This window comes from Sinohyriopsis cumingii, chromosome 3 (assembly GCF_028554795.1).
Source record: "Sinohyriopsis cumingii isolate HCF-2022 chromosome 3, ASM2855479v2, whole genome shotgun sequence".
NCBI lineage: Eukaryota > Metazoa > Mollusca > Bivalvia > Unionida > Unionidae > Sinohyriopsis > Sinohyriopsis cumingii.
The window spans coordinates 36379600-36397115 of NC_142963.1; the positions used below are offsets into that span (position 1 = coordinate 36379600).

The window sequence follows — 17516 nt, forward strand, 5'->3', positions numbered from 1 at the left end:
ACTGGGGCCACATCACCATCAGTGTTATTGGCAAAATTTCTTGGTCGTCTTATATTATAGGGATCGCTTTCAGGGTGATTGGAGTTATCTTTCACAAACATCATTGTAGGACCTGCTGATCTTGTATAATCATCAGAATATCTTGCTAATCCTATTATTGTTGTAGCAACGTCTACATCTTTCTGAATTGATTCAATATTTGTTCCATTGATCATATAAGTGGCGCTATCAAACAACGCCATAATCCCATTGTTGACAAAACCAACTTTTACTGCACCTCCGTAATTAGTATCATCCGTTTTTATAACTGTACCTTCTACCTCAAGAAAAGCCTCAGCGGGTAAAAAGTATCTACTTGTATCATGAACTTGTAGTTCAATTCTTCCACGTTGATCTGGTATTTGTGCCTCATAAGAATAAAACTGATAATCACGTACCGATTCATCTTTAAGGACAGGTGCCTCCATATCAAATGCTTCATCGGATTCGCGCTTAAACATTTTATTATAATTATTTTCGTCTAACACGAAAACCGTGCTTGGAAACTCCACTTCCTGATATCATGCTTGAAATATTATTTCCTGATTCACTGAGTCTTTGATCTATCAAATTTGATGTTATATTTCTTTCTGCCTCTTTAGATAATTCCGCTAGTTTTTGATTTGCAGCCTGATTGATTATTTTACTTATGTCTGCGGGCATAATTTCAGTACTTGACAGTTTCACTGGTGGTTGTTGTTTTCGTCGCAATAATCGTGCTAGTCTTTCTTTGATTGCCGAGAACGCCTTACCAGCAACATTGACAATTGCTCCAGGAGCTTTTTCACGAACAATACCGATAGCTTTCATCGATATTTGTTTTTCAACGGGTGCTGCTTTCGGAGCTATCCTTGTGAATAATCCCCGCACAACATCACCAAGTCCATCTCCGTAAGTAGCTCTGTAGATTGGTAATCGTGAGTTCACCGCTCTGACCTGTACAGGTTTACGATGATTATTATGTATGATCATCTTTTTTAATTTACCATTTATTTAACAACTAGTCATCAACAAGTTCATCGATAAGTTCTCGGTAAACTCCGATATCCATGATACCACCTTGAAATAATCACCGACAAATATCAGCTGCTTCATTAATTATTTCTGATGAATTATTTCCGGCACGTCTTCCTCCTATGAGAAGTTCTAACCGTGACATGTCATTGAGGATATTATCAGGACAAATAAAATTATTTCCTTCTGATGTAGTCAGGAACCCACTTCCTACAGCGCTTGGAGGATCATCGCCAGGATCTCTTTCTTCACCCAGTGAACGTAATTTCTCCTGTTGTTTAGTTTCTATATCTCTAAATATTTCTCCTTCTTGTTTCCATTTTTCTTCTGCTTTTCGCTTCATTTCCTTTGCCATCTGCTTCCTTTTCTCTCTAGATGGTTTCAACATCAATTGCTGTTGTTCTATTTGTTGTAAAGGTGGAGGAAGTTTCTGCTGGGCAAGTTGTTCTTGTTTTAGTTGTTTCAGTATCTCTCTATAAAGTCTTTTTACTTCTTCATTAATAATTTCATATTCCTGACCTCTAGCTTGTTTTTTGTTGTAATATACGCGATGTATATATTTAATAAGATTATTATCATTTACTTTTTCATAATGGGGTTTTAAAATACTAGATTTATTAAATATACTATTTAATATTGCTTCGGGTAATTGTTCTTCTTTAGTATTTCTAATTTCTTCAACAACCCCTTTCCTAAATTTTGCAATCAATTCTACGTTTTTTTTTCTACTAGTTCGGGTTTAGGTGCATGTTCTTTTTGCACGTCGGCGACTTCAGTACGAAGTTTTCCAATACTTTCAAGTATTTCCTCACCAACAGGTGGAGGCTGAGCCGCAGCTATTTCCCTGGCTATGCCAGGTGGAAGATCTCGTAAAATCTTCTTTGTCTGTTTAGTTCTTCTTGCTATTTTTTCAGTTTGTTCTGCTGTTTGTTTTGATACCGGAAGATGATCTTCTTTGATGACAGCTGTAACCTTTTCAGTAGCTGCAGTGACGGGTTTAAACAGTTTTTTAGTTTCTTCTTCGTACTCAACTTGTGCTTCTTGCTGCGCTTGTAGATTGTTTCTAAATGAATCTCTGACAGGAAGAAATTTTTTAATTGCTTCTAATCGTTCTCGTGCTATTCTTGCAGTATGAGATTCTGGATATACCATTATTTTTAATATAACAATTTTTTAATTGATATTAGCAGAAGGGGTGTAAATTTAATTAAACAGATATCATTCATATAATGAACAACTGTGCGTGGTTAATTCAAGGAACAACAAATAAATGCAACAAAAGGTGTAGTGCAGAATATTGTAAAATACATAAATATATTTTAAAGAAAAATCCTCATGCTGGTCCACGAAGTTGTGTTGGATGTAACAACGGCGTTAGAGGATTATATCAGATTTATAAAAATTGCGGTGGAGATCGATACAGAAGTTTGATGAACTATTACAGAAAAAGAAAGAACATAAATCCAAAACCACCATCAGAACTTGAATATTACTTGAAGAACAAAACAAAACATTCCCAAGATTCAGATGAAGATTCCCAAGATTCAGATGATGATTCCCAAGATTGATAGCAGCAGAGACTGGCAACAGATATTTGTTGGTAAATAGGGATCTGATGAGTCATTGAATAGTTGGAAGCTAGATGAAAATGTATCTCTAGAGTAGGCACTACGTGTATTTTATATTATTCTTAACATTGCCGTATTCATACACATAAAAATATATATAAATGAATAAATCGCATGCTATATATGGAAGGCGCATTTGCGCGTACGTTCTGCAGAACACCGGAAAGTTCATTCCCTTGCTACCTCTAGCTCATTGTTTCTTTGACTCCTTTAAGCCACAGTTGTAAGGCTATCGCTCGCCTATCGCACTCGGGCATTCTCCTTCTTGCCTAACGAGGCTCAGCCGGTACGGCTGCACGCAATGCCGTCTACTTCGGCCCTACGCTTATTTTTGGAATACAGTTCATCTGTTTTCTTGGCTGCACGCCTCCAGCTGAACGGCAGCACTCCGCAAGTGGTAACGCTCGGCACTATGGGCCTTCTACTTCTGACAAGGTAGTTGTGATCGCTAGATGAACCTAAGTACGGCGTGTTTAAAAATTGTTTTTCACGCTTATCGCCCCTAAATTTAGCTGCTAACATTAATTTTGTTGTTGTTGAACAAATCAGTTTTCGAGTGGGCCACCATCCCATTTGACCAGTCAGACCCATACTGTGTTGGAATAAGGTGCACATGCACTGTAAAATGCATATCTGACTTGAAAGGGATAAGGAAGAGGTAAGATGAATTAGCAGAAGCAAATTATCGCTAACTCCTATTTTGGTCAGGTATACTGATATAAAATCGCTGTTTTGCACTGTTCGTTCGATCACCTTATCCACCTAACTACGCATGCAGAGAATGCGGATAGGGGACATGCTATCACTAATACAAATATGTGTTGGGTCTTTTTGTCGTACTTGCCGGGTAAACCGTTTTCCTATTATAGTCAACATTTCCCTTCTATCATGTAACTTAGGAAGTCCAGTATTTTTGGGAACACTGTTTTATTTGACCACATACAACTAATTAATCTATATTCTGCGGAACCAGCCGTGTGAGCTGGTACATTAAGCATCATATCTGAAAGAATTAAGGCTGCATTTTCGGTGAAAAATTCACCGAAAACAGGAACGTAGTTTTTTCGGAAGAAGCGTGTGTAGGGGTAAACAGTACGCATTAGAAGGCTTGAACCTACTTCCATTTTAATTCCATTGCTATCGCTGCACAGACTAACTGATATAAAAGGGGAGATCTTAAAGAGCTGGATTTTTATAGTATACAAATACATTGTTGTTAAAAAAGAGGTGCGCAGCAAATCATCTTCATCGCTTTAAACGTTTCCTCTTGCATATATAATTCTTAAGATTGAATTTCCGATCTAATAAAAAAGTATAGTAATTTGGCCAAATATTTTCCCCCATTTTTTCTCGTTACCAAATCCATCATATTTATCTTTATTACCCCAGACGCATTACGGTGGTATGGTTGGCTTTGGACTCACCATTAACAATTTATGAGAAACTATTCAGAATAGTACGTCTAAGATTAAACTATAGCTAGTACAACTGTCAGAGGTTTGAGAGAGAGAGAGAGAGAATTTCAAAGTGAAAATCTGTATTTGCATATATTACATACAGTATTTTCATATTCTGAGGTTTCGACTGTTATGATTTATGTCATCCATCCTTTCCACCCGTGTGCGGAAACGTAGCCTTATGCATATATATATTTGTATGCGCATCTGTCTGTGTCTCTCTCTCTCGATATATATATATATATATATATATATATATATATATATATATATATATATATATATAAACACAATTATTTGCCTACATATAAACACACATACCTACACGCCTATAATCATGCATGTATACAAGTATGTACACAAATACAAATATGCGTGTACCTACACATACAGGGCATTTATAGACATAAACATATTCATTAATAATGTGAAACCTCCTTGCACCAGACATTGCTGGGACAATCCGAATGGCGAGGAAACGGTCTAACGAGTTGACCGACACAGGGATTCATTATTGTATATAAAAACGTATCATAAATATATTTCTACATTCACACATTATCAACACATACCTTACTATGTATAAATTGGTAAATAGCAATAAATTAATATTCAGTTTAAAAACAACTTTTTGTAAAGTTGACATTTTGTATCGAAATTTCCCCACGCGCAATTTGCGTATGGACTTTTCTGACAGAAAGTGTAATTTTGTTTCATTCTTAATGTTAGACAAATCTACAGCTATAATTATATAAATTTATATATCTAATATGAGTAAGTTAATCAGATTTTTCATCTGTTATGCACGCATAAACTATCTCTTTCATATATAAATAATATAGATAATTGCACTCACTCTTTATCCGCTCTATTAACCAAGTTATGATTAATTCTGTTTTTGAATACTTCCATAGAACGTGTGATAGAACTCCTACAGAGTTTTTACAGAGAGAGAGAGAGAGAGAGAACAGTGTTATCTGCATCCTAAGAAATAAGATATTATATTTGTAATCCTGTAATACTTGTGTTTTTTTTTCTTCTTCGTGATCATGTTGGCTAATATCTCTGCACGCCGAATTAAATGATATGCTGAAAGGGTGATTTATTCAAATACTAACATTACAGTCTGTGAGAATTGAATTAGTTGTATATGACATTTTAACAATAGATACCCTCAATGAAAACTGGACTTGAATAAAATAGTATTTATCCATTTAGCAGGTGTTATCAGCCAGTTTGGCGGAATTTTTTCTTGTAATTTTAGGAATAAGCGGTTTGTTGTGTAATTTTTTAGGCGTTTTTACTTACAGCACGATATTTTGTACTATGGGCTCCAAGATTTACTTCCCTTTTCTATAGTAACCACTATACACGCACAACTTTCATATAAATATTTGCCATCCATCGAACTCAAAAGGACGAAAAATAAATGTTACCGATTTTATACAAGAATACTGATGACACTGAGTAATGTTTTGAGGAACGTAGAAAGATATATCGTCCTGGAACCTTTGTAAGAAGTCCAGATTACCTCCCTTAGCCAGGATTGTGTGCAATGTGCATTGAAATTCATTTAAAGTTACGCGCTAGATATCTTCATGGGAACCAAAATGATTAATTTTGGATACATTAAGGAGAGAAATGTTGTCAAAAATGTTATAAATTTATTATCTTAGCAGTTTCTGACATTGAAATAAATTCCTCTATATGGTGAAACGGTTTTTTTTTTAAACAACTATGCTTTCGTAGTAGGTTTGAAGGAAAAGTGCTATTGACTCAATAATTGCTAGAAAAATAAAATTGTAATTTTAGTCACATACAACCAATTATTGCACGAACTACGAAATCAGGTTAACAGTGGTTGTATATGAAATGTAATATTTAAAATAATTAACGTCGTTGATTGGCTGAAAATAATAGCCGGAAAAAAAATAACACATTTCTTCAGAAGAAGCCTACAGTGTAGGCTTGAACATAAAACTATTTTTATTTTATGACTTTCGCCACACATGTACTTTTGGATGTTAATGGGGAGATCTTGCCTGGCTGGCTGTATTTTATAGTGGACCCCTATAAGGGAAATTTTGTGAAAAAGTAGACGCGCAATGTATCATTTTCATCATCTTAGATCAGTGCTGTCCGACCCGCGGCCCGCGGACTGATTTTAAATGGCCTGCCAGAGCTCGAGCAGCTATTTAGTCGTTGCTTTTCAGCTTTCTGCTGCGGCCCTCGGCTTCAAGAAAAACATTTTTCAGTGGCCCATGGTGTCAAAAAGATTGGACAGCACTGTCTTAGATAGATCATTCATAAGATCAACGTGTGATTTGATGATCTTAGCAAAAAATGAATGCATTTAGGCCACTATTAACGTTACGATCTATGAAAATTTAAAAGATGTCTGTTTCTATTTACATTGTGCTAGTTGGTTCTACCATTCTACTATTAGAATACACGTTTCGTGTATGATTCAAGTTGAGACAGTCCATTTAGAAAGTACTATATTGTTTTGAAAAGTAAAAACAGCTCCTAAATAACCCGTATATGCTATATGGTTTAAGACTTAGTATTGCACTTCCTACGCATTTATACTGCCTCGTGATACACGTTCCAATATTATGCCTAGTGAAAAATATCCGTCAAAACTTAGTTTCATTTACGGCTGAAGTCGGAGAACCCCGTTGCCTACGATGAACATCTACATGTATGCGTCTACGGAACAACTTCCTGACGGCCATATTGAAATCCCTACGCTGCCATGCATAGATCAATGGATTCATTATGCTCTTGGCAATGCCTACAAATACAATCCAATTTGCAATGTTCCATTCCCATGATTGGATGTAATCCGCTAGATCTAAAAAATGCCCTTATTTGGAAATACGTATACGGCAACCAGCAGACAGAAAACATCAATGTCACAGCGGCCACGACCTTAGCGCCACGAAAGTCTTTTAGCAACTTTCGATCTCTGCTTATTTGGGTATTTTTGTTCATGTCTAAAGCATTTGTCAAATGGCGTCTTCGGTTCGGACGTACTTTGGATAAGTATTTCCTAGCTTTAAGTACAATTAACATGTACATAATGAGTGTAAGTATTGTAAAAAGCAAAACATTTAACGCCATTATGAAGAGCTGCAGCGGTTTTACGATTAGTTGATATAAACAAGGAATGCCTCTCTTCCAGTTGTTAAATCCAGTTAACGGTAGGATAAAGAAAATTAAGGAATACACCCATGACATCACAATAAGCAGATTCACTGTAGTATTAGTTATTTTGCTAGGATGCTTATGCGGATGACATATAGCGAGATATCTGTCTAACGTCGTGAAGAAAACTGTCAGTTGTGACGTCAAGGTCATTAGAGTGACTATCTGGTAACGAAGGAGACAAGCTGCAAAATCACTTTGAATTGAAGGGAAAACGAAATAGAATACTTGAGACCCAGATGGGATTCCTGTGAATAAGTCGGCCACTGCAAGATTGATGACAAACTTGTTTATTGATGAACTCCAACGAAGATACTTCAGAATCACAATGATGACAATCACGTTTCCAAAACACGTGAGAATACATACGATACTTTGAAGGATAAGAAATACAATAGCTTCAATCCGTATCGCTTGGTTGTTGGTCGTAGAATTGGACACATGTCCATAACTCTGGTTAGAATGGGATGGTAGGATGTGAACTGTTACATCAGAATTGTTCCCAGAATCCTACAAATAAATATCATCCTACAAAATTGACGCAAATGCACAAAACAAAACAAAAAGAAATAGATTACTCAATCCATATTTCCCCCACCCCACCCCACTCCCACCGGAAGTATTTGGAAGAACTCATTTAGAGAATGGAAAATATAAGCATCCTGTCTTCAAACATTTGTACCTTAGTATGTATTTAACAATAGAATTCAGTATGAACTTTGACATCCAAAGAAACTAATTGGTCGATAATGATAAGTCGTATAGCATATTTGCTTCAGAAACCATCCCCCAACCATGTCTGAATCTTTACACATTCGAGACCTTTTTTGGATTTTTTTCACAAATATCTTGTATGTTTAAGTGAAATGACCGTTTTTAATCAAATAGAATTTGTTATGAAAATTTGGACAAATATGTAGATGATCTGATACTACTTTTAGGCCATCTTAAAATTGTGTGTATTTTTTTTAATACAGATTTGTTAACAAGTTGAAATGGGCTCTTTGTTATAAAACCTTTTATGCATGATTACGCAAAAATCACTTTAGGTTGACAAATAAAACTTGGCAGGCTCATTTGCATAACAATATAGATTGGATGTTTAGACTTTCGAACCTTTAAAACAATTGTTATTTTCTATATTTTTTATTTATATTGTTTTAGGTGCATATTTTAAAGCTTTATACGGACGTAGGCTTGTTAAGAACACGTAAGCACGCTTTAGCAAACATTCTGTTAGATAAATACAAATTTGTATGAATATTTCTGTTAATATGTTTATGACAATTTAACAAAAACGTTCTAAGTCAGACAAATCAGGCAAATGCAGATGAATCGATTAATGCCATTGTAGCAATTATTCTACCTTTGTGATTTTGTTTTTAGTTTGATGTTTTTTGGTCTGCAGAATTTTTACAAGGACAAACATGTTTTGTTGATTACAGAATTGAACCCTCCTGTCCAATCTGTTGGACAAATGTCAAACATATCACAATGTTCGCCACGTTAAAACTTTCTGTATTCTAATTAAATTAACTGAAATATTTCCATTTAACGACAGGAGGACTAAAATACGGTTTTTAAAAATCAGGGTCTTTATATTATACACTCCTAATACATTTATCTGATGACCTTTCTAGCTTATTTTATTTACCTCAGTCAAGTAACAGTGTCAAAGAATAATATCATTTAATTAGTGTAGAGAGCGGAAGGGGGATGGGATATGTTTCGCTTTTAAAAAAAGAAAAGTTTCGATATAAATAAATTCAAATGCACAAACTCGTTCCGAAACGTTTACTTCATTTCATTCAACGATTTTAGAAACATACCTCCATAGTAGTCCAATTCCAATCAAAATTTAATATTTCCAAATGTACATCAGAAGAGAGCACGTCTTTTCAAGCACACGACTATTTTTCTTAGGTAGCTATGAATATTTCCATGATGTAATATTCTAATGTTTCTCGATGAGGACTGCATCTGCTGAGCACTCATCTTAATTGTTCACGTAAAGTTAGATCGATGTGTAGGAGTTACATAAAGAAGATTAAATCTACCATTTTTGGTACCCATCTTGTGGTTAAAACGATAACCAAACCATAAAATAACATTACCAACAACAGTAATGCAAATAATTTTACCTTTAGTTACACAGCCTGCCATCTATTAACACAAGTCCATTTGTGTGTTATACACTCAGAAAATGACCTTGCAATTAATTTGCGATCCCTCTAGAAACTTAAAATCGTCATAACAGCCACGTTGCATGCGCTTCTATTGAGAGTGTTGTAAATCAAGGAAATCGTGCAAATAGAATGCAGCACATTCATTCATCAGATCCGTAAGAAAATTGCTTATTAAGGAGTTTTTATCTAAATATTTCATATTGATCTGAGCTAAGCCACTGATTTTTTAAAGGCGTTTACTGTTTCTGGATATTGTTTCTGGTGGAAGATGTCGACTCCCTCTTGAAAGCCAGCTAGGTGCACTGACAACACTCAGTTCTCAGACCCTATACCATCGGCATATGCCCTTTTGAGACTATCGGGTACCCATGATAGAGTAACATCGTGAGTTTATTGTTTACCAGTTTCAGTTATAACAGCTCTAGACGATTTCTCGCCCATTCAAACCAGAATAAACAAGACCGTCATACGTTTGTGCATCCCCATCTTGTTTAGGGAAAGGAGAATATTAGCAACAGAGAGGGTGAACAGACAACTTGCTTTAAACTCCATTTATGAGCATAAAAACCTCATTAAAAAAATTATAATAAAAGGTCAATAACGTCAAGCCAAAGCCTCTAACTTACCGAGAGTTTCTCTAATTGGGTTACTTTATCTTTGTCAATCGTGTTTTTCAAAATTTTGTTTACCCACCGTGACACTTAATTCTGGTCGCACCCTCTCTGCTGCTGTAATTAAATCATTATTAAATCAGTCTCTCAACCAAATATTTTAACAAGATCTATACGATATCGCGATCGAGGATCATGTAAATTTATTGTTATAAATCCGTGTGGAGCAGAATGTGCTTTTGAAAAGATTTTTAAAAAAAAAACTTAATGATGTCCATATCCCCACTACACCAAGTCTGATGAATATTTCGCAGAGTATGTGTATCGACTCCATTAAACACAACTAAACTATTACATTTATCTCTGATCACTTTAGGTATTTGTGTATATCGCTGAGTAACATAAATCACATCCGTGTTTTTATCTCTGCCTCGAGAAAATATTCTAGCTGGATTTGATTGTTTGTCCAGCATTATGTCGTCATACACGACTAAATTATTAATAAATCCATCGAGGTCATCTACATATGGGGCTTCTTCAATATCGGTGATAAAATCAATAGTATCATTACCATCTTCGTCCAACAATCTTGCGTTTTCTTTAAAATCTTTAAGTACATATTAACGTCTCTGATTATCAACTGACGGAACTGCTAAACACAACTTATCTCACTTGAGCCATCTAATTATCAGATTAAGTAATAATTGCATCTTACCAGACCCAGATGGACCGATGATAATTGCTCCGATAGAATTTGGTAGTGCTGGATGATGCTTGACTAGTCTTGCTTTCGTGTCGCTGAGAAATCAATGACATCCATGTTATACAAATATAATACATAATATGGATTTATATTGTGTTTGATGTTGAGCATCCACCCCCACCAGTGGATTAACAATAATAATAACAAAAAATAAAAAGCGCAGTTACAGGCAAGTGTGTGAAATGTGGTACAAATAAATATATATTTATTTAGTCTCTTATGAAGACAGGTGGTGATATCGTTACTTCATATGGAAAATTACCAGTAACTCCATGGGCTAAATTCCCAGGAGAAAAACATCTTCCAGGATATAATTATTGTGGTCCTGTAACTCGATTTGATATCCGACATGATGAGCGAGATCAACCAAGGCATGGAGAGTATCCAGTAAATGTTATTAATCAAGCATGTCACGTTCATGATGTAGCTTATAAAAATCCAGATCTGCAACAACGACGTATTGCAGATGTGAAGTTGATTCATTCGTTAAATTCCATAAAAAAATAAATCTTTCAGAGCATCATTAGCTAATTGGTTGGTAAGATCTGCGATGAAAGGTAAACTAATATTAAGAGCCAGTAATTAATCAATAGGTATAAAATAATGGAATCGATTTATTATAGCCCAAGAGGATATTGGAGGGGTAGAGCAGCGATTAGTAAACTTGCTGATGCAGCAAATGTTACACGTTCTGTTGCTAAAAAAATGATTAGCACGAAAGGCAATATGGCAAATTTATCTGCCACCACCTAAAAACATTCAGCATGCACATTTTGATGTCAGCATTCCTAATGAAGTTCATCAAGCAGATATTTCATTTTGACCACACGATACTATTAAAATTGGTAGACGTACATCACATACAACATACAAATACGCGTTAACTCTCGTTGATGTTGCAAGTAAATCTAAGGAAGAGCCGTTATTAACTCAAACAGCAGCTGAAGTTGTATCTGCTTTAGAATGAATTTATCAACGAGGACCCTTGCGATGGCCACATTTACTACAGGTTGATCCTGGCAAGGAACTTCTTGGTGCAGTATCATCTCTGATGAAAAAGACATAATGTGAAAATTAGACGTGGGCATGCAGCAATTCATCGTGATGAGGCAATTGTTCAACTAAAACAATATAATTTAATACAAGATTTTGTTTTTCTGACGATCCTGGTATATCAACGTCGATACTCTGTCCTCGCGTTTCTGCTAGCCGATAAGACAATGGTACGGATAGATTTGAATATTTTTCTTTATGTAACATAAATAATTGTTGCTGAAGAGTATCACGAACTATCTTTCTACTTGCAACTATCAAATCATTTGGCCTCCATAAATTCCAAAAATTGTTTATAGAAGTTTCTAAAATTATTTCACCCATTATTTCACATTGAATTTTATTCGGTTGTACTCTGATTTTTTAAACTCTCTTCATTCTGGATCAAGTGCTCTATGATCATCAGTTATTTCTTCATAATAATCTACAAAATTCCTCAGCCATTTATGTGGAGACAATCCAACAAAAGGTGGTGGTTGACCATGATCGCCACACATTATCACAGCAATATTTATGTCATAACCAATCAATAAATATTTTCAACTTTTCTAATGAAACGGTGCTTATTTAATCCCAAACAATAATCCTTGGAATATATTTCTCGCCCATTCGTTCATGAGTCCATTTATCTCCCTTCCATCGAAAGAATTTATGATAAGTGCATGTTTTAATATTTCTTTCTTTCATTTCTCTTGCGAGTCTGTGTGTAGGCTTTAATACAACTATTTCTGAACAACTGTTCAAGAATAATTAAATCACACGAGTTGTTTTACCAGAACTTCCAGACCCATTGAAATAAATTGTTTTATGTCTAGCTACAGGATCATATACCGATGGTGCTGATGACAATTTCGATATTTGATTTTGGGGTAACAAATATCCTTAATTTCAACATCGGCGGATTCAGAATAATTAAGCATATTTTCTTGTTTTATTCTCCATTCACCCCATCATGCATAAGTGCCGATATGTAGTTGTTCTAGCAATCCTGTATTTTTTATTGATATTAAATGAATCCGTAGCGACTCTTGACAGCAAAATCATACATTCTATTTATCACCAAAACCTACGCGAGCATTGCAGATCTTAAATGAGTATAACTCACAATTGTACCTAAATTAATTCCGTCTGATAAATTAACATTATTTCGACTTATACATGTGTTATCATTCGTTGTATGAGCAGTTATAAAATCTGGTTCAGTATCATCTATAATTAATCTTGTACAATGTCGTTTATAATCATATGATCCTCCTTGGGTGAATTTACCGATTATTTTTCTGCCAATATCTTTTGCGATTTTATTCTCAAAATCAGTCATATCAGGATGTTCATCATCAGAATATTTCTTTTGTTGTGGTGACCAAACTCGTTTCTGCGGACGATACGATATAATTGCTTCACTTACAATGAAGGATATCATTATTTTTACATCGAGCATATATCACAATAATACTGTTGGAGCCCACATATTTTCTGAAAAGTGTTTGCCAAACCAGACCTAACAAATCGGATGAAGATCTTCGGCAAACTTAATTGACTCGATACAAGCGAATCCAGTTAAGTCAAAATCCGGCAATGGTCCATTTATCCATTCTCTGGTCATCTCTTGTCTTGGATGACCAAATTGCTCAAAATACTTATTACACTTTCCCATTCCAAGAAAACTTCCGGGATAACATGCAACCATATCAACCGAAATAGCATCCTTATAATCGTATCTGGTATTCAATAATCCACCGTGTCCGTTTTCAACACAACTGCGTTGTATTTCTTCAAGAAAATCCAATCGTGTCGGTTTCCACAAATTTTTCTCTCTAGCAAAATAAGCAGCAACTAAAGGAATGGTAAGACACATACTCAGTAATTGTTCAGCATCGTCATGGGTATATTTCAACGCAAGATTCTTCATTTCTTCGTGGAGAAATTCTATACGATAAATATCTCCATTAGGCAGTACAAACTGATCATAGTTTCCATTATCTGAACTTTGAAATAACCATACTGATGCAGAATCATTCTTCCTTATTTCGCTAATAAAATCAAATATATCTCCTTGGTAGAATTTAACTGTTCGATTTCGTGGAAATATTGTTACTGCATTAGTCAACGCATGCGCATTATGATCAATAATTTCAATCAAAGCTGCTTTCGATTTATATTTTGATTCGTATAAAATATCTCCGGTAAACGTTCTTAGTGTTATTGCGAATTTTAATTTGTTTCCTAATTCAGCAGTATCATTTATTATAGCTCCTTTATCCATGACTGTTTCAGTCCATTTGTTTATTTTTTCACGTAATTGATTTATTAGTTTATTTCCACGTATCGCGTTTGTAAAATGTTCCGTTACTCGTTCGGCTACACAATTTATTTTCGAAAATTTGATCGGTTTTAGATCATGAACGCTGGGTTTATCATTAGGCGGATTAATGGCATAAATAACTGCGGTCACAGAATACGCTCTTTCATGATACGGTTTGTCAATACCAGTTAGCATTCCTGGTTTGTAAATTTTACTTAATACGGCTATTTCTTCATTATGAAGGACAGGGTCACGTTTGACACTGATAATCCAAGTATCGTCTACTTCTTAATAAACTTTAATCTGAAAAATTTTCTTTGATTGTCGAGATAATTAATAATCGTCGCCGCTCGTTGGTCACCGCTAATAAACTTCATCTGGGATAGTTTTGTTAGTTGCGATTTGCAAAAGGCGACTTAGATAGTCCATAACTGATTCAAAAGACCCTTGCTGAGTTTGCAAAATTTATAGATCTAAAATGACATTGTCATTGTAAAATCTACATTTAAAAGCTGTGACTAGAATGTGCCAATTGTTTGTAACAGTATCTGGTAAGGTATCGTACCATATTTTAGCAGGCTCCTGAAGATGAAAAGGAAAAGCATTTAAAACTTTAGCTTCTGACAATTCATAAAACTTAGCACATTGTACAAAATGATCTAACCATTTAACAGGATTCTGCGATTGATCACCATTAAAAACATCTAATTTGATAGCAGAAGACATACCTGTTCGAGAGAATCGGTTGTTTCCAAAAATATTAGCACTCCTAGAAAATGTTCTGGTGGAGTTAGAGTTACATGCACTGAATTAGACGGCTGAACCATAAATGTTCTAGTTTTTGACACAGCTGGCAAACTTTATGTACTGTTCCCTGCGTTTGCCGTGAAAAGAGTACTTTTTGGAGTCACAAGCACTGGCGAATTTGTCGGAAACGTTGGCTGTAACTGGCTGCAACTTTTGAACGTTTCTGTGGTCACATCAAATGGGCGCTGGATCACTGGTGCTAGACTGGGCGTTTGTGGTGTTAGGTCAGTTGAACCGTGGTCAAATGGAGGCTGAATCACAGGTGCGGACCTAGGTGTGGACAAGGTACCTGTTGAACTTGTTGAAATGATCTGCAAGGTGGTCAGTGGTGGGTGGATTGTCACTGGCGATGTGTAGATGGCTGCTGTACCATCCAATAGCAGTGAAGTTGTATGAATCAGGGATCTGTCTTGTGAATATGGTGGCGTTGTCACTTGTGGAATTGATGTAGCATAGCTGGGCGGCGTGAAGTCTGATGGTCGCAAGAGTTTCGGTGCAAGTCTGTTTCGTAGATCATGATTATGAGGAGTGACACCCTTATTCATGATATTCTCCACTATTCTTTTGTTTATTCTTCACCAACTGTTATGATATGGATTTGTATCATAACCTTCTTCTCATCTCTTGCTATGAGAAGGGATAACTCATAAGTTAAGAAATTTCTTTGCCCATGGGGAGAGAGAGAGAGAGAGAGAGAGAGAGAGAGAGAGAGAGAGAAGAAGAAGAAGAAGAAGAAGAAGAAGGAGTTCAGGCTCTTTAACAAAGGTGTCACCAATAACCGTGGAGATACGGCTACATCTTGGGGAATGAGGTACGGAATCGCTGTAAGGAAAAGTCAGAGCTGTTCTGACTCGAGGAACGAAATAGATATAAATTTACACATTCCCATCGTACTTACCAACTTCATTGTAAAATTTCTGCCTTTTAGAATGTAATACAGATAGTTAAATCTCAATTAACTTCATTATATCCAGTGAGTAAAAAATTAAATAGTTGCGATTAATGCAACAATCATTTTGAAGAAATGTATTGTGCTAAATTTAAAATAGAATACTAATTTGGAATAGGTTACTAAACATTACTTAATATTACTTAAGGAATCTTTTATTTACAAATTAAATCTAAACATGAAGTTGGTAGAGAATTCATCTTATACAATAATACATACCACAAATACAATTAAACATTCCATTATGTTATAATATAAAATATAAAGAACTCACAAAAATGTTGGAAAATATGAACTTTACCGTTAAAGTCTCAAATATTAAATGGTGCCCATTCTTTAAAGAAGTTTGCGAACACAGACGATTCTTACCTGTAAGGAAAAGACAGAGCTGTTCTGACTCGAGGAACGAACTAACCCTTCGTAAACCCGCTTCTCTATTTATACAGTGTTTGGTTTCGTTCAGTCCAGTCAGAACAAGACCCTTGATCTTTTCCCAGGGCGATCGTGTGAACCATCTGCGTAACACATCCATTATTGATATAATAATTTGTCTGTTCAGCAGGTTCCCCCCAAATCTAAATTGCTGACATTTAGATACGAGCGAAATGTATTTTATGCTGACAATTGTTGACATTTAGATACGAGCGAAATGTATTTTATGCTGACAATTGTTGACATTTAGATACGAGCGAAATCTGGCAATTGTTGACATTTAATTACGAGCGAAAAGTATTTTATGGATTTCTGCACCTGCTCGTAAAGCGCAATTTTTATAAAATAGCATACAGTTATTACACAAATATATAAAATGTATCTCAATATATTTTAGTGGAAAATTACTTTCAATATAAATTAATTAAAAATTAATTGTAATACAATTTAGAGAAAATTTCAATCTTAATACGTTTACTTGAACGTTCTCTCCTAATAATACCCTCCGGGTCATTTGAGCCGAGTCCTCGAGGCTCGATAGAGGGAAAAAAAATACATTCAAAAAGGTGAACGATCAAAAATACAATAATATTTGAAACAGTCGGTAAAATTCAAGATATACAATGAAAAAAAACATTGCAAGACATTTAGTGAAGTTCAAAAATACAATGAGAAACCTGCAAAATAATTAGTATGATGCAACCAAAAAAAGACGAAGAAAAATTAAAACACAATGAAAAGTACATTGCAAAGTTTTTAGGAAAATTCAAATAAAAATAGAATGAAAAGAACACTTCACGACATTCAATAAAATTCAAAATTACAAGGAAATAAGCATGGCTCGACACTAAATTAAAAATTGAAAAGATACAATGACAAAAAAAAACATTTAAAATATTGCAATAAAATTCTACGTTATTTACATTTACGACTAGTGTTGTTAGACGATTATCGCCGGAACAAGAGGATTCTAGACGGTTGCCGTCGTAGACATCCTACGGATCAATATAATTTCCTGTGTGGTATTTTAGTAACAGAAGCACTTAACATTTTTGATTATCTTAC

The 17516-nt window shown here is 35.1% G+C and overlaps 1 pseudogene; it reads right to left on the minus strand.

Moving 5' to 3' along the window:
• Positions 1-6774: 6774 nt before the first annotated feature.
• Positions 6775-9180, minus strand: LOC149802688 (adenosine receptor A2b-like; annotated as a pseudogene).
• Between the last annotated feature and the right edge of the window lie 8336 nt (positions 9181-17516).